This window comes from Eublepharis macularius, chromosome 7 (assembly GCF_028583425.1).
Source record: "Eublepharis macularius isolate TG4126 chromosome 7, MPM_Emac_v1.0, whole genome shotgun sequence".
Lineage (NCBI taxonomy): Eukaryota > Metazoa > Chordata > Lepidosauria > Squamata > Eublepharidae > Eublepharis > Eublepharis macularius.
The window spans coordinates 5,860,588-5,883,467 of NC_072796.1; the positions used below are offsets into that span (position 1 = coordinate 5,860,588).

The window sequence follows — 22,880 nt, forward strand, 5'->3', positions numbered from 1 at the left end:
CTTTGTAAACTGCTTTGAGGGGCATTAAGTTGTTCTGAAGAGCAGTGTATAAACGGAATGTTATTAACTGTGCCCACAGGCACCACATTGGGGTCCCGTTTTACAGCAACAGCCATTAAGAATGAGGAAACAGTATGCGGCACTGGCCAGGTTCAGACGCTTACCGGACCACAAGTGTAGCCTGTGTTGCAGAGGCACAAGCAAGCACTTCATCACACACGCAACACAGAGGCCCATTTGCACAATGCAATCTCCCCCCACCCCCTTTAGGGAAAGGAAAATAGATCATACAGATCAGGTCTCCACACATGGAGTGCCCGTGGGATTGAGCATACCCACCACATGTGGTAGAGCTAGTCTTGCTTAAACAGGGCCACAGAGTCTATATTTCTCTCTGACCTTGGGGTCTGATTTCTTAGAAAATAATGTTTCTGGCTGGACTGGGCCTCAGTACTCTTACTCATAACACCTTATGATCATTATGGATTAAGTTACAGGGGGAATGGTACAGGCTGGGGTGCCTGCCAGAATCAAGTTCCTCTTAACAGTCCCTACACATCTCTCTACAAATGCCGAGCTAGAAGTTAAAGCTTGGTGCAGAGGGACACGGTGTCTGAGGCTTGTGGTAAAATGGCGGTAACAAGGGCTTGTTCTCAGCCAAGAGGCGATGGGTGCTGAAAAGAAGATTAAGGGATAAGGCCACTATGCACATCTCGGTCACGTCCATCTCAAGGCCAGTCTGAAATTTCCCATTTGGGGAGAAAATAGAGAGAGCAAGTGACAGCCATCCAACTCCACACATTTCTAGATGAGTCATTCTGCAGCTTTCAAGACAGCTTCTGATTTCAGGTACAAAACAGAAATTGCTTGGACTGTCCTAGCGGACTCTTCTTTACAGCTAACAATTGTCACAAGGAACGCCTCATTCCCGATTCTTCTGAGCTTCTTAGTGGCCATCAACACCATGCACCAGGGAGGGAACCTGGGCTGGATCCAGGGGAACGGACCTATGTTGGTCCAGTCCATTTTTACCAGGTCATCTTTAGAATAACAGTTCAGCCAGGTTTAGCACAACAGCATTCCAAGATGACCTGGTGTCAAAAAACATCCCATGGGTCACCCACAGCAGAGAAAGGAAAAGGATGGAGAAAACTTTGGGGGGGAGGGGAGACTGACAAGGGGAGAGAAAGCATGTGGGTGCCTTTTACATAAGAGAGGCCATGGATGTGTGCATAAATATATTCAGAGGTCGGAAAAGGGTCTCCCTCTGTGTCTCCCTCAATTGCCCCAACTTCCACTTAGAATCTGACTGGTTTCTTTCATTCCCAGTTCTCATCCAAAGCTGTGCTTCACCTTCTTACCCAGCTTTCGCTTCACCTTCCCAAATGCCACAGAACAACAACTTATTTCCTGGCTGTGCAAATCCACCACCTCCCTTTGGGCTTTCCCCATGATATAAAGCTCTTCCCCCCGTCCCCCCACCCAAAGAGAGCTGATTCATCTTAATCGTTACCTGAGGTCCTGTTTGCTTATCTTTTCCTTCATCCCCCGGCTCCCCCCTCCCAGTGCCTTTAGAAATCCTGCTAGCAGACCGAATGCAAAAAGGCCTTAAGAGGGGAGAGGGACGCTACATCTCACAGGATCAGGCCCTGACCTGTCAACAAGACTTTTTTAAAAAAAACCCTCAAGGCATTGAAAAATTCATCAAAGCAATCCACGGTCAGCGGGAACATTTGTACGTAGACTTAAACGCAGAATAATTTCTCTCCACCACGATAGTTTAAAAGAATCCCAAGATCTTATTAATAAAAGAAAGCATATGCAAGAGGGGGAAACCAAATACCACAAGTATACCATGCCTCGCACTGTCTTCCTTAGAAGTGGGGGAAAGACGTAAACAGCCATATTGGCCCACGTGCAAAATCCAGAACAAGAAACAAAATCCATGCAACACCTATTATTGGGGCCAACTAAACTGACACAAAATATTGTGCAAGCTTTTTCACTTATCAGAACTCTTCTTGAGGCTGGACATTACACAAATTTAAAAAATGAGGAAGGAAAAAAGCAAATTCTCCAGGTCTTTAGAAAAGGTCACTGACACCCAACCCAAATGGATACTCACAAAGCCACATCTTCAAAACCACTCTGAGCAAAACAGGAGGACTGCTTTGCTTCTCTTTGACCCCATTCAGATATAAGATTAACTCTCTGATTAGGTGTTTCAACTCTCATCATTAACTGTTAAGTTGGTAAAAAACTGGAAACAGTATGGATCACTGTTATTCTAGAGGCCAATGAGATAAATCAAGATGGGTAGCCATGTTAGTCTGTCTGTAACAACTGAAAACAGCAAGATTCCAGTAGCACCTATACAAATTTGTGGTAGGGTATGAGCTTTTGGGAGTCACAGCTCACTTCTTCAGATATAGCTAGAATGGACTCACATTCTAGCTATATCTGAAGAAGTGAGCTGTGATTCCCAAAAGCTCATACCGTACCACAAATTTTGTTAGTCTTACAGGTACTACTTGACTCTTGCTCTTTTCTGCTGCTAAGAGGCCAACTGTGAGTTTCAGATCATTGCAGGTTGCCAAACCGAAAACTTGGGCTGCTTCTGCCCAGGTTCTGAGGATCGCCACAGCAAATGCCAAAGCATTTACAGCTGCCTGGCATTTACTCTGAGCTGCCCCCTCCCACCTACCATTCCCCCCACCACAACCATCAGCCAGCATGGTGTACTGGTTGGAGTGTTGGACCAGAACCTAGGAGAAGCAGGTTTCAATCCCCCCTCTACCACGGAAGCTTGTTGGGTTACCTTGGGTCTGTTGTACATTCTCGGCCTAGCCTACCTCACAGGGTTGCTGTGAGGATAAAATGAAAGTGAGAATTATGTAAGCTACCTTGGATCTCCATTGTGGAGCAATAAATAATGAGTGCACTTCTTGCCCTGTTTTTAAATTATCATCAATTTGTTACTATATTGTTTTGTCAACACAGCAAAAAAAAAATGACACAAAACCCATCAGCGATGAGGTTGGGAATGGTTGGTGGGAGATTAAGTAAGATCTTTCCTTCCTCACTGTCCCAAATCTGTTTTCATTCTTCCAGGAAAGAACTACGAAAGTAGGTTTAAGAAAAAAAAATCACAGCAGAGCCAGGGAAATCCCAGAAGGCTGGTAGAAGAATCAGTGGTGTTGTTCGGAAGCCAAAATTAAATCCCCTGTGATTTGGGGTGGTAGTGGAAGACGTGGAGCAAGAGTTCCATGCAGAAGCAAAGTTGGACAAATATGTACTGTGAACTGGCAAGGAGGGAAGGGGGACGTGTTTACAAGTCTCACCAAGAAATACACCCATAGATGTTAACATGGCAACGCAGGTAAACCGATTTGTCTAGATTGTGACACAAGCACAAAGCAAGGGCATATAGCTCAGAGTGAGAGTGCGTCTCGTTTCCTCCCACGTGAAACACACAGGTGTGCCGCACATTATTAAGAAACCAAGTATTTAGCATCAAGGGATGAGGACTTCTGAAAACCCGTCCATCCATTTTAAGACCAGAAACACCAAGGTTGAGAATCTCTACTTCAAAAGGCAAACGCGTTCCTGTGTGAGGGTAGATCTCTCAAGAAAGCGAGCCATGTCGTACAATGTCTGGATCTTGGCGGAGTAAGAGGATGACCCTGCTGGCTGCAAAACCAATAGCAGCTGAGCTCTCCTCTCCTTGCCACCTGGGCACAAGCCCCTGAGTACAACCCAGAGAACCCAAGATCTCAGGGAGGGGGGCAGGCGCTGCACTAGGCAGCCGCATCAATCCAGACCAGCCCATGATGCGTTTGTTGGGTTTCACTGCATTATTTGTTTATATTGGGAACTTCTTTGGGGGTCATTCTGCCAACTGCTATGGGCTCCTTCCAGGAGAAAGACGGCATAAATATTTGTAAGTAAAAATCCACAACAGAGCATTCAAAACAGCTGATCAATCAAGCCAAAGCGAATTCACAACAAAGAGCTCTCAAAGTCCACGCACAGATCCGGAGGAGTTAACCGTGTTAGTCTGTAGTTGCAAAATAGTATAGAGTCCAGTAGCACCTTTAAGACTAACCAACTTTATTGTAGCATAAGTTTTCGAGAACCACAGGTCGCTTCGTCAGATGCACCATTGCATCTGACAAAGAGACTTGTGGTTCTCGAAAGCTTATGCTACAATAAAGTTGGTTAGTCTTAAAGGTGCTACTGGACTCTACTAAAATCTACACAGTAAGCAAACATACACATGCAACACACATAGTCTCGCTCTTTCCCCTTTACCCTCTGAAAGACTTGCCCTACTGGCCTTGGCACCTGGGGTTGGCAGAGTGGGCAGAAGGCAGCTTAGCTGGAGGGGAGGACAGAATGGCTGCCTATACCTATCACACTCTCTATTGGGGAGGAATCATATCTCCCCGCCCTAAAGTCTAGTATGGTCCACTGTGTCTGCCCAGCACCACGATGTTTGTCACCAGGGGCCAGCGAGGGAGGCAGGGCTTGGTAGTTAACTGGTAGCCAGCTCTAAACCCAATCTTGCCCTAGTATTACCTTACACTAGCTGTGTTAAAAGGGAAAGAAGAACTTTTAAAAAAACTTAAGAGAATTAGACCCATTATCTTCAATGGTAGTGATATTCTCTTTCATCTAAATTAATGGACGTGAAATTGTTTTTACTTCCAAGCCACTGGATTCCCATTTACTTTAGTTGCACCAGACTAACAATGCAAAATCTTCAGAATTATTACTTGTTTACCTCATTTATATTCCACTTTTCTCCCCACTGGGGACACAAAGCAGCTTACATCATTCTCCTTCCTCCATTTTATCCACACAACAACCCTGTGAGGTAGGCTTGGCAGAGCAAGCATCCAGGGCAGATTGCGGATTCCATCCAAGCTTGCCCACTGGTTCTTTCAAGCTATCAATAATTGTGTATCTTTTTGACTGTTTTGCCCTTTCAATTTTACCCCTCCCCCCCAGTAAACACATACCTTTTATAAGATGTGCAATTAATTGAGCCTCCATGAGAAAAGACTACTATATGAATTAAATAAATAAAGCCATAAAATGTCAAGCAAAGCATGCCAAACAAAGCCAGAAAGGATCTTTCAAGATAGAAACGAAGAATTATCTTCCAGGAACTGCACACCATCCAAAAAGTATTTTGAACCACATAGAAGAGCAGAAATATAAACAATACACCAGAAATCTGAGCCAAGGGGTCCTCAAATGGATTTAGAAAGGTGGGAAGGGAAGGCCAATGCATTGCAGAGATTCAATGTTTTGTACTTATTTTGCACACCAGGCAAGGGTGGTGCCGGCTAAGGGCACAGATGAGCGGCTCAAGGATCGATTCTGAGCACTTCAACAAGCAGGAGGAGCCAGCGGGCAGGCTTAAATGGCAACGCAGGGCAGAAAAACAAGAGCTGGAGCAGCAAAGAGCTGGAGCTTAAAAAAAAACAGGGCTATGCATCCAAACATTCACGGTTTGCAACCCACCTCTGCAAGCCCTCACTCTCCAACCCTCATCTGCAATACGGGGATAATAATACCCTTCTTAAAAGGAAGGACTAAAGATCATATGCAGAACACCTGAAAGCACTATACAAATGCTAATTATTATTATTGGCACAAACAGCAATACTGTAGAAAGCAATAGACTTAAGCTACTCAGACCTGTCAAAAGCAGTACATTACAAGAAACAGGAATGAGGGCGGGGGGGGGGGGGGTCTGCAGCTTTCTCTCGAAGGAAACAGTTATGGATCCTCCTCCTACCAAGCCGACTCAAGCTAAACACTCTTATGCCTCAGTCTTCTGTCTCTATAATGGGCATCAAGAGCCAGGAAGTTTGGCTCACCTGCGGACATTCCACTGTCTCCGTGTACTGTCATGGCCCTGGCTGACCAGAGAACTGACCTAAAGCTCCGCCTGAACCTCAGAAGCGTGCAAAGGCACGCAAGTCAGTCCTCCAAGTTAATTCTCTCACAGTGCCATTCTAAACAGAGTCAGACCTTCCTAAGTCCATTGACTGGTGCAATTCTGCAGCTGCAAAGTTAGCAGTGCTCAGAATTATTTCACCAGCCGGCCCGTCCACACACATCTTAACTATCTATCACCCACGAGAAACTAAAAGATCAGCTATTAGGAAGCACCCCTGCCTATTTCCCTGGAGGAGTCTTTCCCACTCCACGGGTGACCAGCTATTTTTTTGTTCCTGGTTGGGAGACCAGGAGAGGCAAAACTTTTAAAAGCCCTGTAGAGCTGCAGGCTACTGCTGCAGAGATAATAAATTACACATCATCATCATCATCAACATTTGATTTATACACCACCTTCAGGGCAACTTAACACCCACTCAGAGGAGTATACAAAGTATGTTCAGAGCATGCATTTTGCCCGATATGAATGGCAAAAGCCATGGCCACTGACTGACTGCTTGAAAGCACAGAGCTCGCCAAGATGAGCCTCCGTTCTCTAAGTCACAGAGCCACAAATATAAATAGCCACGTGAAGGAAACTTTCCCCCCAGAAGCCAAGTTTGTGAGCCTGAATTGGGAATGCTTTGCATACCTCCGGTTATCAGATTATAGCCAAAGAAAGTAACGCCGAGGGCGACCAGAACTGATACTCGGGGCCAGCAGCTGCCGTCATTCACCGCAGTGACACGAACTAGGTCAAAGGTTTCCAAAAGGCAGGGCGGGAACACCAGGGGATTCTGCTCCTCGAACTCAGCGATGTTCTGTCTCTCTCTGTCGACACAGCACAGCACGAGGGGGACGCTCCCCCCCCGCCCCATCCACCTTATCAGGCTGATGCAAGAACAAGGCCAGGCCGGCGGCTGGAGATCGTCCCCTGCAACATGCTTTGTCCTCCACGGCCGCCAAGGTTGTTGGGAAGACAAGAGTGACTGAGTCACGGAGAAGGAAACTTAAAAATAGAAAGCAGGGGCCTGAATCTCTCCCTCGAGAAAGGCCACACAGTTGAGAAGAAAAAGAATATGGGTGGGCCTCAACATTCCCGCCCCAAAGACTGGACGAGGCCAAGCAAGCCAGTTCTGCATCTTAAGCGAAACACTCTCTGTAAGAATCAGGGTCACTGTGGGCCGCTCACATCAAGCTCAAAAGAGGCAAACGCGCGAAAGTCGCAGGGTACAATCGTTCACACACCCTTGCCTTTGCCAGGCTCTGTTTCCACAACTACCTCAGCACACAGCACTGCTGAGGCACCATTCTATGTTGACCGAGTCACTCCTGGGCTGAGGCAGCCATGTATCCACCACAAGACGCGCATCAAGGTTTGGCATTTGATCGCAACCACCTCACAAATCTTCCACTTCAGGCCAGGGTCACACGACCCAGTCTGCACTTGCGCCAAGCAGTGCAGCCGCATGAAAGACACAGCCTGGGACAGCCCAGTGAAATAGCAGCTTGGGTAGATTAAAAGCCATGGCGCCCACCAGCTGATCAAGTATGCCATGGCACCACATGATCCAACTGCCAGACTGCAGCAACCAATCATGGCTCAGTTGTCTTTCAAATGTGGGTCCACCATTTTTGGTCTCCTCAGACAGCTCTCTCATTTAGCAGATGCCTAAGAGAATTTTCTTTTGCAAAGTTCGTTCTTTTTGGAGGGATTCAGGCCACTGGCATAATTAAATTGGACTTCATAGACTGCAGATATTTCAGTTCGGCTCTAATGACAAACAGCCTGCCATTATCCTATAGAAGATTCAAGTCCAGTAACACTTTAGACCAACAAAGTTTCTAGGGTATAAGCTTTCACAATTCAAAGCTTCCTTCATTAGACAGCTTTGCTTCTTGAAGGCTTATATGCTGGAAATCTTGTTGGTCTCTTCAGTTGCCACTTAGATAACATTACACTGGTGCGGGCAGGGATTCCCCACCCCCAGCTGCTGCCCCCTGCCTGTCAAGGCAAACAGAATGATACCGTAGGGTTCATGTATCTAGACCCTAAAAAACCAGGGAACACCACTTGCCTTAAGGGCTCCTGGAAAGACTGGATATGCACAATCTAATAAATAAATATGAAATAATTTTATGAATATGCAAATTATCCAGAAACTGGATGCTCTAATTTGTGCTACCTCCAACATGTCCTTCAGGGCTGCCACCCCATATCCCCTACCCCATCGCTTTCTGGTCTGATCCAGATGTTCCACTCCCTTGCAGCTACCTTTGGAGCACTGGTGTGACTGCGAAGGCGCTGGTAACATGTTCAGGAACAGAAAATCACACCAGGACTCAGTCCTGTTGCCCATATGGCCCCAGAAGACCCACACTGGGGCAGCTACTGGTCCCATGTCAGGTGGAGTGAGTGAGTACCTTAGCTGAGATTTACAGGCTTTTCCCATTCTGAGATCCAGAGAGGGTAGTGATGTACACTTCTGATGTGCGCTTATAGAGTGTGGGACTGGGGATGGTAATTCATCTTCCTGAGAATCTCAGCATTTTATCTTTTTGATTTTGAACGCTTCTAGCCCTCAGCTAGAAAGTTTCTAGCCCTCAGCTAGAAACTTGATAAAAGCTGAGATTCTCAGGAAGCTGCAAAGTTTGCTTGGCAGAGAGAGCAACACCTGTTGAACTGTCACACGCCTGAACATTTGGGCTGAGTATTTAGATGTTCAGCTTCCCGTTGGTGGGGGCAGTTTCACCATTCAGCACAACCTGTTGTTCCTCCTCATAATTAGCTTAACCCAGAAAAATTATTTGAAATGGTTAAAAGGCAGAATAAATAATATGTTTTTGGGCACCGATTTGGATGTCCTGGGCACCGCGCTGAGTCTTTTTAAATCTCCTTTGCACCACAATCCAAACTTCCCCAAACGCAAACGGTTGCTCACCCAACCACAGCCCCTCAGTTAATGCAAGCAGGGCCCAATACAAAATAGATACTGTCAAGGACTATTGAGAAACAAAGTCGAACAATAACTTTGAAACGTTTACAGCATGAATTCCAAAAGGAATATGGCTAGAACAAGGGAGGCAAACAACAAACACAAATAACTGGTCCAAAGGGTAAAGAGGCCACCATAATCCACCATGAAGTTAGGCATGGTTAAGACAACTGAATGGAGATGTTTTGAGGCGTGCTTTGCTTTAAGATTGGCTGATAGCCACAAATTTGTGGAACAAAAGGAAAGTTATTTCCTCATAGCAGTCAAGCAACCACAGTTACAGAAGCAATGCCTTCTAACCAGGCCAGCTAACATTTACAAAAAAGTGAGACACCCCCTTCCAGCACGTAAAAGCATAATAATAAAAAGAAAAGAGAATTAGAATTGAGGACAGCTGTCTTGTTAGTAGTATTTTGTATACTACATAACCATACAAAGAATCATAGAATGGAACGTGTTATTTTATTTATTTGTTTATTTATTTATGTCATTTATAGCCTGCCTTTCTCACTGAGACTCAAGGCAGATTACACAGTGTGAGATTAGTACAGTCAATATCCAGAACATTTCCATAAACAATGTCATAGGGTTAATAAATACAAGTTTACAAAGACACAGCATTAGCAGGAATCCAATACAACATAGTGGCAAAGTCTATGGTTCCTATCTCATTAGCAGATCATCTGAGATCCCCTCCCTGCAATACAGTAAGTAGAAAGCCTTTTTGAATAATTCAGTTTTGCATTGTTTGCGGAAAGCCAGGAGCATGGGGGCTCTCCTGACCTCTTCAGGCAGGTCGTTCCACAGGGTAGGGGCCACCACAGAGAAGGCCTGCTGTCTGTCGATTTTGCCAATGTACAGGGTGGCACATGCAGGAGACCCCGTTCAGACGAGCAAAGCTACCATGGAGGAACATAGGGAGGCAGCCCCATAGGAATGCTGGACCAAGGCCATGAAGAGCTTTGTGTGTGATAACCAATACCTTGAACTGAGCACGGTAACACACAGGTAGTCAATGGAGTGATTGCAGGATTTGTCAGATGACAAATTTCAAATTATCTAAAATCAGAGGATCATGACAAAGAAATATTTTCAAAAATTGCAGCTCCTCTCCAGAACCAGATATACATTATCAAAATATAGAAAAAATGATAGATTCACAAGATAGGTATATCTTAAATAATAATAATATTTGATTTACAGACAGCCCTTCGGGGCAACTTAACACCCACTCAGAATGGTTTGCAAAGTATGCTATTATTATCCCCACAACAATCACCCTGCGAGGTGGGTGGGGCTGAGAGAGCTCTGAGAGAGCTGTGACTGAACCAAGGTCGCCCAGCTGGCTTCAAGTGGGGAATCAAGCCTGGCTCTCCAGAATAGAGTCCTGCCACTCTTAACCACTAGACCAACTGGCTCTCAGCATGTTTGTCTCCACCCAAAGAGCAAGCCAAAAATGGGATATTTTGCCTAGACTGATTAGAAATGCTTCCGTTTCAGTAAGGGGAAGGAAAAGTCAACACCGCCTATCGGGAGGAATCGAGAAGGTGTACAGAAATTTTCCTGGGGTCAGTTTGTATGCGGCAGACACCTGGATGAGGAGCTTTTCCTTTAAGGTTTGGTGAAAAGATATCCTTTCGAGGTTCTCAGGCAAGAATTAAGGGCAGGTGTCTCCTGGGATATTAGGAACTCATTTTCAAAAACATACATCTTGTATTGTAGAGAAGATTTGAATATGACATACAGGGAATACAACACCGCAATACTGTGAATGTGGATACCGAAGAGCATGCCGTGTTGGGTCCCAGAGATCAGTTCTACTGATGGAGGCTCCTTCCTCCAGAGGAAGAGCCTTCCTGTGACACAAAACTTTCTTGGGTCCAAGGCTCCTTCCACAGGAAGAACGCATCGCCGCTAGCGGAAGTGATTTACAGGACACAATCCACTATATCATTTTATAAGGAAGATCTCTGTGTGTCACTACTACGGCTGCGAGGGTGCCTTGGTTCAGGGTTCATATGGCATGCAGCAGAGTCCAAGTCCAAGCTCCAACTCAGATTAATCTGCCTGCATTTCTTTATTTAGTCTCTTGCTGTTGGACTCAACTGCTCCACACAATACTTCTGCTTCATCCGGCGTACATGCTGCCCCTGTGAACAATCTTGCTTCCTCTTTCAGGCTTCCTAAGATACTGACTGACAAACTGTCCTAGACAGGGCTTTTTTTCAGCTGGAACGCGGGAGAACGGAGTTCCGGAACCTCTTGAAAATGGTCACATGGCTGGTGGCCCCGCCCCCTGATCTCCAGACAGAGGGGAGTTGAGATTGCCCTCCGAGGGCAATCAGGGGCAGGGCCCCCAGCCATGTGACCATTTTCTCCGAGGGCAACCCACTGAGTTCCACCACCTCTTTTCCCAGAAAAAAAGCCCTGGTCCTAGATCCCAACTATGTAGGGGACAAAGATGAGTTTAGAAATAAAACAATATGAATAAATCCCTCGGTATATGTGCATCATGCCAGTGCGAGGCTGCTCAACTTTTGGAATCGGCTGACATAAGATGTGGCAGAGGGCTTAAAAGCGCATGCAAAGCATATTTAGGAAGCCCTGAGAACTAACTGGAACCTCTGTGTTCAATGTGCCCATAAGGACCAGTTGCCAGTAGGAGAAGGTTTCTGGCCTTCAGTCTTGCGGTCTTCACAAAAGAATCTCACCCTCTTCTTAGCGGTTACTGGAATCCAGGGCAGATCTTACATTAGCCAGGCAAGGGCCAAAGTCTAGCTAATCTGGAAAATCTCGGAAGCCCTGGAGTTCCAGCAATAGGAGATGCTAGTTCCATACTGACAATAGGTTTCCCCCCCACCCTTTTCCCTCCATCAACATGGGACATGTTAACTGGGAATGAGGAACAGCTCACGTACGGCTAATGCTCACTTTCGGCCTCTTGCAATGCTCTGGCCAGACTACTTGTCCTTCTGACGTCTCCATGTTGTCTCTTGGCTGCTTTTTAACTATTTACTGCGTTGTTTGCATCACTCCAGAATGTGAGGCAGTTTCGCAAGTCTTTCTCTGCCCTCTGGCAAACTTCCGGGAGCCTTGGGCCACAGAGGCCCAAGCTCACTGGCTGCCCTGCTGCCTCAGGGACAAAGGGAGACCCGGCAGCAAAAACGCCGCAACAAAACCCAGCTGAAGATAAGCACTTGTTTGTTGACTCGTTGCAGAGCTGCAAAGATTAGGCCCGGAACCTTCCAGAGAGCTGGGAAAGTTTCTCAAGAAACCTGAGGCAAGTTTTTCCACTTTTTTCTTAGGGCTCGGATGGAAATAATGGAAGTTTGGATGGGGAAATTACAAAGGCTCCTTATGAAACAATTCAGTGAAAATAAGAAAACTACGTTATCACTCTAGCCTGTAAATAGAGTTGCCGGGTCCCCTACCCTGCAGGTGGGAGGTCTGGCACTTGCCAGTGCAATCCCAGCCTACACGATGACATCACTTCCAGGAAGTGAAATCATTGCACAGGGCACGTGCCTCCCCGGGAGCACTCCTGCGCTCCACAGGGGGCCGATCCGGGCCTCATCCAGACCAATTCAGGCCTGGAGCAGACCAAATTGGCCTGGGTTGGGCCACTACAGAGAGCAGGAGCACTGCTGTGCTCCACAGTGGCCCAATTCAGGCTCATATTGGGCTGGTGCTCGATTGGGCTCGTATCTGGGAGCTTGCCATCTCCTGCTGACCACGGGCGGGTTGGCGGGCAAGGTGGCAAATCCCCAGGACTTTGACTGGCGGACACGTGGGAACCCTAGCCAGACAGCTACACAGGCTTGCTGCTCCATCTTTATCACTGGGTATAATTTTGTAATTATTGTTTGAAGCTTTTAAAAAAATTCTTTAATTTTATAAATAAACAGAAGTGCTGATTGCTTTGTTGAGTTATTCATAATGGGCACAGTCTAGCTACGGTTGCCAGCTTCAGGTTGGGAAATTCCTGGAGATTTTGGGGGTACAGCCTGGAGAGGGTGGGGTCTAGGGAGGGACTGGAGCCCAGCAGGGTATAATGCCATAGAGTCCACCCTCCAAAGCAGCCATTTTCTCCAGGGGAACTGATCTCTGTCGGCTGGAGATCTCCAGCTACCACCTGAAGGCTGGCAACCCTAAATCTAGCCCAAGTTAACACTAAAGTCTAAATAACTGGATTTGGCTCGTTGAAACTGATGGCATGTTTCAGACATGCTGGCGGGTGAGGCATGAGCACACCTCTGTGGCATTTTGCTTGCACACAGACAGCATGTTGTTTTATCTGGGCTGCCAGTCAGGCAAAAAGAGTTGCACAACACATACAGCTGCTTTTTTTCTTTTTTTTTTGCACAAGTGGCAAACAAAATGCTGTCTGTGCCTGTGCAGAGTCCCACAGAGATGTGGTTTTGCCTCACCCACCATCAAATCTAAACTAAGCTCAAAAGATCTTCCTCGTCACAAGACCCTGTAGGGTTGCCAAGTGCCTCTCACCTCTCACTGGGAGGGTGGAGTCCCTGGTACTTACCCTGTGTGCCGCGCAAGCACTCCCGCGCTCCGCACAGGGCCAATTTGGTCTGTTTGGGGCCCAGATCAGCCCCAAACGCAGGAATGCTCCCTCACGGGCAGCATGATGACATCACTTCTAGAAGTGATTTTGTTGCCTCAGTTGGGAGCATGTGCGCAGCACGCATTCCTGAGGTGCCTGCTGGTGGCAGGCAGCCTCCAGGAACTTTCCCCCTCCCGCTGATTGCTGGGCAATCGGTGGGTAAGGGGGCAAATCCCCGGGGGTTTGCCCGCCACCGGCGGGCACCTGGGAACCCTAAATTAGTGGCAGATAACATGTGATGCTGGAGGAGAGTTTCGCAGATACCACGGATGGCCAAAAAGACAAATAAGTGGGTACCAGATCAAACCAAGCCTGAATTCTCCCTAGAAGCTAAAACAACATTATAGTTTCATGAGCCAGTCAGTACTGCATAGGTTTTAACTTCTCCCCAAATCTTCCTTTTTCCTGAATGGGTACCAGGGACAGACTACTACATGACAGGCCCCGAAGTGCTAGACCACCCCTGGTTGTCACCTACAGTTCCCAGCAGAAACCAATGCAGACAAAACTTGCTCCGTACATGGGCTTCAAGGAAACAGGCTTTCGCTTGCTTACCCCCAGCCTCCTGACCGCCATCCTACGCTCACCAGGAACGATGCACTAGCCAACCAAAAATTCTGAAACCGACTCCAGACCAGAATCCAACTCTGTTCCCACTTCCACTCACCCCAGTACTATTACAGGACCTTGTTAACCACTGCTGTTCCATGCTTACCCATCATCATATGCTCTGCCAACAATAGCTTTCCGCATTGGGCAACCTGGGCCGATTCCAGACGACTAACCTGAAGGCGCTGCATGCCGCCATGTTCCGGATCGCGACAGGGAAAATGCGAAATATCGCGTTTTGTTGCGCCAAACTCACGCGAGAAAATGCGATATTTCGCGTTTTCCCCGTCGCGATCCGGAACATGACGGCATGCAGCGCCTTCAGGTTAGTCGTCTGGAATTGGCCCTGGTCAGTTACTACTTAAAAGAATAAGTGGACACAAGCTTGCCATAAACAATGGCAACAGCCAGAATCTGGGGGGAGAACGTTTCAGGCTGTCACAAACCTGAACGTCTGCATTCTTCAAAGCAACTTCAAAAGGCCACTAGCAGGAAATTGCCGAGATAGAACTCAGCAATAGGTTTGACAGTATTAGCCAGGGACTCCACAAATCTAGCCGTTTTCTCAGCCTCTACATGTGTTAAATTGCTTGACATACCCTAAAGAGTCTGTTTTATCACCAATTACAGCAGCCCCGAATGATCAATGTGCTTATCTGTATACTTTTCAGTATTAAGGATTTACACCCTGCTTTCCTCCTCAGCAGTGACCCAAAGCAGCTGACAAAGTACAAAAATAAAATCTGAACAAACGGAAAGAGAAAACAAACAGTACGTTAACCACATTCTGTGTTAGTCCGAGATCCAGTGAGCAGTATCCCTCAGGACAAGCCATGCGCTCTAGCCCTTCAGGCTCCGATTTCTGGCTCTGCCGAGGCTAGACACCCACAACTAGCGCGCAGGAGATGGGGGCAGGGGAGACGCAGACAGGGAGGGGCATATAGGAAAACCATTGTTTCGATTCCTAGAGAGGACTAAAGTCACTTAAAAAGGTTTTTTTCTGGAAGTGGCATCGCATCATCAACTTGAAAAAACACACACTAATCTTTCTGCACCAGCTGCATCAGTGGGGCAAAAAAGGGGAGCTGGGGTGGGGGATTTCCCCTTCTCACCCACCCCCATCTGCAAAAGAGAAGGAGCAGAAGCTCAGCCCAGATTACTTTTAGGTGCCACAGAGGCGTTTCCCACCTTCCTTTCCCGCATAGAAATGTCACAAACTCCCTGTTGTTCATAATTTTATCTTTGCTCTTTCTTTCTGTATGTTTATATATGTTAGGCTTGCCGCTTGCCTACATGTGGTGGATAAACCCTCAGATCTCAGCCTCAGTCCCTCACCCTTGAGGAACTGAGGAGGGGTGGCCAGAAAATGGCCTCCATAGTTACACTCTAGGAATTTCCTCATATCTCAGTGGTCTTTACCACAGAGATTAAGGGAAATTCCTAGCACATCACATTCTCCCTGAACTTTATCCTCCCTGGGCACCACCCTCTAACTCTCTCTATCTAAGAATTCAGTTCAAAGTGGACTCAAGTCTACAAAAGCTGCGGCAACAACAGATGTATTAGCCTTGAAGATATCACAAGACTCTTCTCTTTAGCTTTTCTGCAAGACAGACACATACTGTAGAAGAACTTCTCTCTGTATAGTCCTGCTTCATCTACAATTACCCATACACACAACTATTCCTATATTGCAATTCTAAACGAAGAAGTCACTTGCAGAAATATTCTTGTGATTTAAAAACCATTGTCAGGCTATGGATGACAGGATATGGCAGACAGATCCCTGTACCATTGCAGCAAGAAGTCCAGGCTCTTGGTTAAATGGTTTTATTCAGAAATCAAGTCATTTCCATATATATGTCCATAGGATTACTCAGAAGCAAGGTAAGCATCTAAGCAGTAAGAGCAAGAAATTGACAGGAATGGGAACCTGTGGAAAAACCCTTCCTCTTAACACACGCGTTTGCTCCTCCCCCTCCCAACAATAAACATGATTTTGGCAGGCACTTCATGTGAGAACTTCTCGCATATTTGTACTATCAAGTTCAGTCACTGGAAAGCAAGACAGCAATGAACAAGAGTGAGTAGTATACAAGGGCCGTTTCCAGACAGCTTACCGGCCCCCAGAACGTCGCGCCACATTGCGGGGAAAACGCAAAATATCACGTTTTCTCGTGCGAGTTTTGCGCGACGTCACATGATGTCGCACAAAACTCGCGCGAGAAAACACGGTATTTCGCGTTTTCCCCACAACGTGGTGCGACGTTCCGGGGGCCAGTAAGCCATCTGGAAACGGCCAAGGTCATGAGGATTGAAAGTTTCTACAGTTTGTTAGATATGCACCTGCAATCATTCTGTGAAAGAATTGAAGAAACATTTATGGCACTGGTAATAAGATATCAAGGTACAGCATGAACCAGCATTAACATTGGCATGGATGGGGCTCAGACATGATACTCTGCCCCCTCAAAGATGGGCTCCCCCTCCTACAGGCCAGGTTTGTCAGGATAACGTTTGTGGAAGTTTGAAACAAGTTTAGGTGCATTCATATGGGATTGTTCTACCCATTCTTTGTAAGATTCATCAAAGTCTTTCCACCTGACCAGGTAGAAAAGCTTGTTGTATTTTATTTTAGAACCCAGGATTTCTTCCACTTCATAATGAATCTGTCCATCTACTAGTATGGGGTGAGGGGCTCCCTGTTCTGGATGCCACTGGTCAGGGGGAGCAGCTTTTTTCAGAAGACTGAAGTGGAATACGGGGCGGATTTGTTTTAAATTCTTTGGGAGTTCAACTTCTACAGTTACTTCGTTAATTTCTTTACAGGAAAAGGTCCTAAGAATCTCCACCCTAGTTTTTTACTAGGTTGCTCCCCCTTAATATTTTTGGTGGAAATGTATACAAAGTCCCCTGGGCGTAGTTCCCACTGTTCAGAATGTTTTCTGTCAGCAAATTTTTTATAGTTCTTCTTTGCTTTGTCCAAAGTCTTTTGGATGATTCCCCATTGGGAAGTTAAATTAGTCCACCATTCCTCTAGATCTCCTGGCTGTTGGGATCCAGGGGTTGCAGCAAAAGGCAAGGCGTTTCCCTCATATCCATGTACTATGTTCAAAGGGGTGGCTCCCGTAGAGCTGTGTATTGAGTTGTTATATGCATATTCGGCAAAATCGAGAAAATCAATCCAATCATCCTGTTGATAGTTAATGTAGCATCTTAGGAACTGTTCTAGCACTTGATTTGTGCGTTCTGATTGTCCGTCGCTCTCAGGATGGTAGGCGGAGCTAATTCCTTGTTCAATTCCAGCAACTTTGAGAAGCTCCCGCCAGAAGTTGGCAAGGAACTGTGGACCTCGGTCGGATATTACCTTATTAGGAGAGGAGAGCAGTTTGACCACGTTTTATGAACGAGCTGGCTAGTTTCTTGGCTGTAGGGATTGTAGTACAGGGAATAAAATGAGCCTGTTTTGAAAATAGATTCACCACCACTAAAATGACTGTGTGTCCTTTCGAGGGGGGAAGGTCAGTGATGAAGTCCATTGAAATTGCAGCCCACGGTCTAGGAGGGGTTTCTAAGGGTTGCAATAGTCCAGGGGTTTTTCCCCTCCTAGATTTTCCCATTATACACACAGGAGGATACATACTGAGAAACATCTTTTCTCATTGCTGGCCACCAAAACTGTCTTTGTACTAAGTGTAGGGTTTTAAGGTACCCAAATGTCCAGCTGTCTTGACATCATGACATTATTGTAAGATTTCTTTCCTTAAACTGGTTGGGATGTAAAATTTGCCCCTTCTGTACCAGTGCCCATCTCCCTCCTGTTTCATTTTGGCTTTGGGCACACTTTCCCCTTCCCTTTCTGTTTCAGCTTTTATTCTTTCTCCCCATTCTGAGAGATCAGGTTTCGTGCTGTTTTGTGTTTTTGCAGCTTGGCTGCGTGTTGTCACAGCTCCTCCCAACTGATCTGGTGAGAAAACCGTATCATTTATCTCTTCCTTCTGGCGGTCACGTTGGGGCATGTGCTAAAGTGCATCCACTAGGATATTTGATCAGCCAGGGAGGTACTTCAACTTGAAGTTGAATTTGGAAAAGAATTCCGCCCACCTTAACTGTTTAGCATTCAGTCTACGGGGAGTGCGTAACGCTTCTAAGTTTTTGTGATCAGTCCATACTTCAAAAGGAACTGTAGCCCCCTCTAATCAATACCACCAGTAGTGAGTGCAAATTTTACCTCTGCTTCTTTTTCTGTGGGTTCCTCAGTATTTCCGGGACTTTCATTGGCATCCAAGCCAGTCTCTGGCTTCCCACGCTTTGGAGGCAATCTCTGACCCAGCGGTTTAGGGGGGCGGGGTTTTTGGTGTGCCCTGGCCCCTTCTCCCCTGCGCCAGCCTTATGGGGAATTGTGCAGCAAAACGTCCAACTCCCTCACATTGTAAGCATAGTCCTTGTCTCCGTCGTAACTCTCTCTCAATCCCAGGTATGAGGGACCGTGGCCCCTGTGGAGTGCGTCCCTGTCTGTGGTGGCTGGCCTCCTCGGTCCTGCATGTTGTTGCATTCTTGCGAGCTTTACCACTTGGGTTCTGTTTTCGACCTCGCATGCTAATTGGATCCAACCTAACAAAATCTGTGGGCCGTCCTGCATTAATACTCAGATAGAGTATTAATGCAGGACGGCATTAATAGGTCAGCATTCAATCCGTTTCAGAAAAGTTCAATTTTAACTCCTTCATGATAGCTCTGACATTTGGTGGCTAATTGCCTAAATTCAGCAGCATATTCTCTTATGGGTCTGGACCCTTGTTTTATGGTTCTGAGCTTTGTTCGAGCCCTTTCTCCCTCCAATGGGTCTTCAAATTGGGCTTTTAGCGCATATACAAAAGCATTCAAGTCATACAGCTCAGGTGCTCCCATGTTATGCAAAGTCACATACCATTCGGCTGCCGCTCCTTCCAGTCGAGACCCTAAGTGGCTCACTCAGCTGTGTTCCAAAGGAAACAAATGTCCGCAATCTTGGAAAAATTCCATGGCTTGTACTATAAAAAATCCCAAGTTCCCGGGCTTCCCATCAAATGTGGCTTCCAATCTGAACCATCCTTGCGGCAGTCCCGTCATGGGAGCTCCTGCTCCTTGATGCTCTGCTGACTGCTGGATTGGGGCCACTCCGGGGGGTGGCTGAATATGTCCCTGTGACATAAAGGGTATTTGATAGGTTCCATTTGCTCCGTATACCATCGGAGCGGCTTGAGGCACCCCTCCATATTCTGGGTGAAAGGCTTGCATTTGAACCCTTGGGGTACCCTGAGGGGGGTATATTGTGGGACCCCCGGTTGCAGGGGGCCCATTTGTACTCCTGCCCCCATTGGAGCAACGATAGGGGTCCCTTGTGGTTGACCCATTATTCTTCGAGAGGGTTATACTGTGGGACCCCCCAGTTGCAGATGGCCCATTTGTACTCCTGTCCCCATTGGAATAATGACAGGGGTTCCCTGTGGTTGGCTACTTTGGGGCACCCTCATCCCTACAGCGGCAACCGATGCCCCTCTGCTTGCTGTAGCAGGCAGGACCCTCAATGGCTGGGTTCCCCCTTGTTGAGGCCCCCCCTCCCCTCTGGGGTGGTAAAGTGGGAATTGTCAACACTGGTAGGGGAGCTAGAGTCTGTAAGTTTGTTGGCCCTCTCATCCCCATTGTGGCAACTGCGCTGCCCACGATCGGAGGAATGGTCAATGGTTGTACTCTCCCATATGGACCCATCCCTACTCCCTGGGAGGGTATATTCAGTGCAGACACTAGGGGGGAAGGCGGGATGAGACGCCTTCCCTCTATTCCTGTTGCTACTACTGGAAACTGTGCAATTGAGGGAACTACTTGGTCATCCATGAACTGCACGGGAGTCATTAAAAGCACTCTTCCCCTTTCCGGCAGCGCTATCCCTATACAGTTTATTGGATCTTGGCCAATTTGCAGAGCTCCCCCCTCTGCAGCAGGATAGGGGGTTTCCCCGATTCCCCGTGTACTCCCGTCACTCTCCTCACCGGTGCCTCCAGTGAACTTTTGTTCTCTTGCCCTTTGAGGAGGTTTCGTTCCCATTCTTTTTGTATCCTCAAGGCATGGGCTAGCTCCTCCTGAGCCAGATGCATTCCATCTCTCACAGTTTGTGGTGTCCAGCCACAGCCTTTGAGTCGGTCGATTCCATGGAGTCCCTCTCATCCTCGACGGTATAATCCACCAAAGCGTGCTCATTACCAGGGGTTAATCCGCAGTCCCCCTACATTTGTAAATCTGACAACACCAATTGTGTTGCTTTATCCTGCAGCGCGGGTAGCCGCGGCGTCCAGCCCCAAACTTGGTGCGTCGGCCCAGCCGCAGCCCCCAACTCACCGATATCCAAAGGACATATTCCTGTTTCAACTGCAACTCCACGATATTCCACAGCGTTGCCGGGGGGTAATCCAGGGCCCCTGATATTTGTAAATCCTCCACTATGTCTCGCAAGAAGCAGTACTTGCTGGTCTCAGCCATCCACGGTGGCTTCACACTCCACCCCGCATAGCCCGCTAGAGCGGTTGCTCTCCTTGCCATCGGCTCACCAACATACCCCTCCATTTCAATAGAACATCAAAAATGCATTGTCCCACGGCGTTGCATCCTCTCCTCTGCTGTTATGGATCTGCGAGGGCCCCACTCACACGTAGGTGGCAGATTCCATTGTTGGTAGGTAGACCCAGCTTGGGGGATCGCTTCCATTTCAGGATACATCGGGAGGGTTCGTGCGGCACTGAGTCCCCTCATCACACAGATATTACAGTCCATAAGGTAATCCAGTTGATTGATGGGATCCTCTGGCGCTGTTGGCCCCAGATCAGGCTCTGACGACGTGAAGCCGGTAGCCATTCTCCAAGGGTTGCAGGTGCAGAGGAAAATAAAGGGGATTCCTGTCAAAATGTCAGGCTGTGGGTGACAGGATATGGCAGACAGATCCCTGTACCGTTGCAACAAGAAGTCCAGGCTCTTGGTTAAATGGTTTTTATTCAGAAATCAGAGCATTTCCATATATATGTCCATAGGGTTACTTAGAAGCAAGGTAAGCATCTAAGCAGTAAGAGCAAGAAATTGACAGGAATGGGAACCTGTGGAAAAACGCTTCTTCTTAACACACACGTACGTATGCTCCTTCCCCCTCCCAACAATAAACATGATTTTGGCAGGCACTTTGTGTGAGAACATCTCGCATATTTGTACTATCAAGTTCAGTCACTGGAAAGCAAGACATAGCAATGAACAGGAGTGAGAAGTCTACAAGGTCATGAGGACAAAGTTTTTACAGTTTGTTAGATAAACGCCTGCAATCATTCTGTGAAAGAATTGAACGGAAGAAACAGGTATGGCACTGGTAATAAGGTATCAAGATACAGCATGAACCAGCATTAACATTGGCATGGATGGGGCTCAGACACGACAGCCGTAACATGGAAAGTAGCCATAAAGATGACAGAAATTTCCCACCAGATCCTCTCTCAATTGTCTATTAAAATCCTTCCAACAGGTCAATATTGCTGAGGGTCCACTGGCTACTCCAAACATGTGCAAGTACTTCCTTTTACTTTTGACTGCTCAACCACAGATTTCTGCCCTCAAAGACTTCTGTTTGCATTTAAAAAAATGCAAGACAGAAAAATATCCATTTCTAGGGGTGGGGGTGGAGAGGAAGAAGAGGATTCTTCTCACTGGAAAAAGGCAACTGTTATTTTCTTTTCCTGAACTATCTCCCAACCTCAAAGTGAAGAGTTCTTTAAAGGGAGATTAGGCAGCTCCACAGAGGTCCGTTCATGGCTGTTAGCCATAGTAACTCAAGGGAACCTCCTTGTCTAGAGGCAGTAAACCTCCGAATACCAGTGGCAGAAGACAGCAGAAGAAGGAGGGCTCTCACCTGGCCAGAATGGAGGGAGGGGTGTGGGAATGGGGCTGGGTGTGTCAGGGTGCCCCACCTATGACCCTCCACCCCCAGCCCAAAGTCAACTCCTCTCCTCATAACCTCTTCCACGAGGGTTGCCAGCCTCCAGGGGGTGGCTGGAGGTCTCCTGGAATTAGAACTAATCTCCAGGTGACAGAAATCAGTTCCCCTGGAGAAAATGGCTGCCTTGGAAGGTGGACTCTATGGCATTAGAGCCAGCTGAAGTCCCTCCCTCCCCCCACCCCCACCCCCTCCAGGCTCCACTCCCCAAAATCTCCAAGCATTTCCCAACCAGGAGTTGGCAACCCTATCTCCAGCACACAAAGCATCCCCAACTTTTCACTTAGCCCAAGTCTATATTTCACCTCTCTACAGAGCCAGGTTTATTTCCTCTTTGCCTCTTAGAAGGGGAGGTGAAACTGACAGCACCTTGGAGAGGCAAAGAGGAAATTAACAAACCTGAGCAGTGATCTCCCTGGCTCAGCAGCGAGGGGAAACTGACAAAGCCTTCTGATCTCTTTTAAAACTCCACTTCCCAGCTAACGCTGCGACTCCTTTCACACGCTCCTCCTCATGTAATTCATCTCTTGTAGTTTGGCTCTGAGAGAGCAAAATGAAAATGTAGTACTCACATTCAGGACACAAATTTATGTTTTGAGTTCAAACAATGGGATGGCAAAGGAAAACACAAAATACAGCACAGTGCACTTTCTCCGTTGAAAACCAAGATTTCAGAATGGACCTTAGTACACCCAAT

At 47.1% G+C, this 22,880-nt stretch overlaps 1 protein-coding gene across 6 annotated transcripts in view; it reads right to left on the minus strand.

Annotated features, from left to right (window-relative positions):
• The window catches only part of CXXC5 (CXXC finger protein 5), a 102,116-nt gene that overhangs the window by 66,162 nt on the left and 13,074 nt on the right, over positions 1-22,880 (minus strand). For 3 of the 6 annotated variants that reach the window (XM_054985281.1, XM_054985283.1, XM_054985278.1), the window contains exon 1: positions 6,602-6,769. The exons of the other annotated variants lie outside the window; for them this stretch is intronic. The gene's annotated coding sequence lies outside the window, so the exon portion shown is untranslated. Of the gene's footprint in view, positions 1-6,601; positions 6,770-22,880 lie in introns of those variants that run through there. 6 annotated transcript variants of the gene reach the window in all.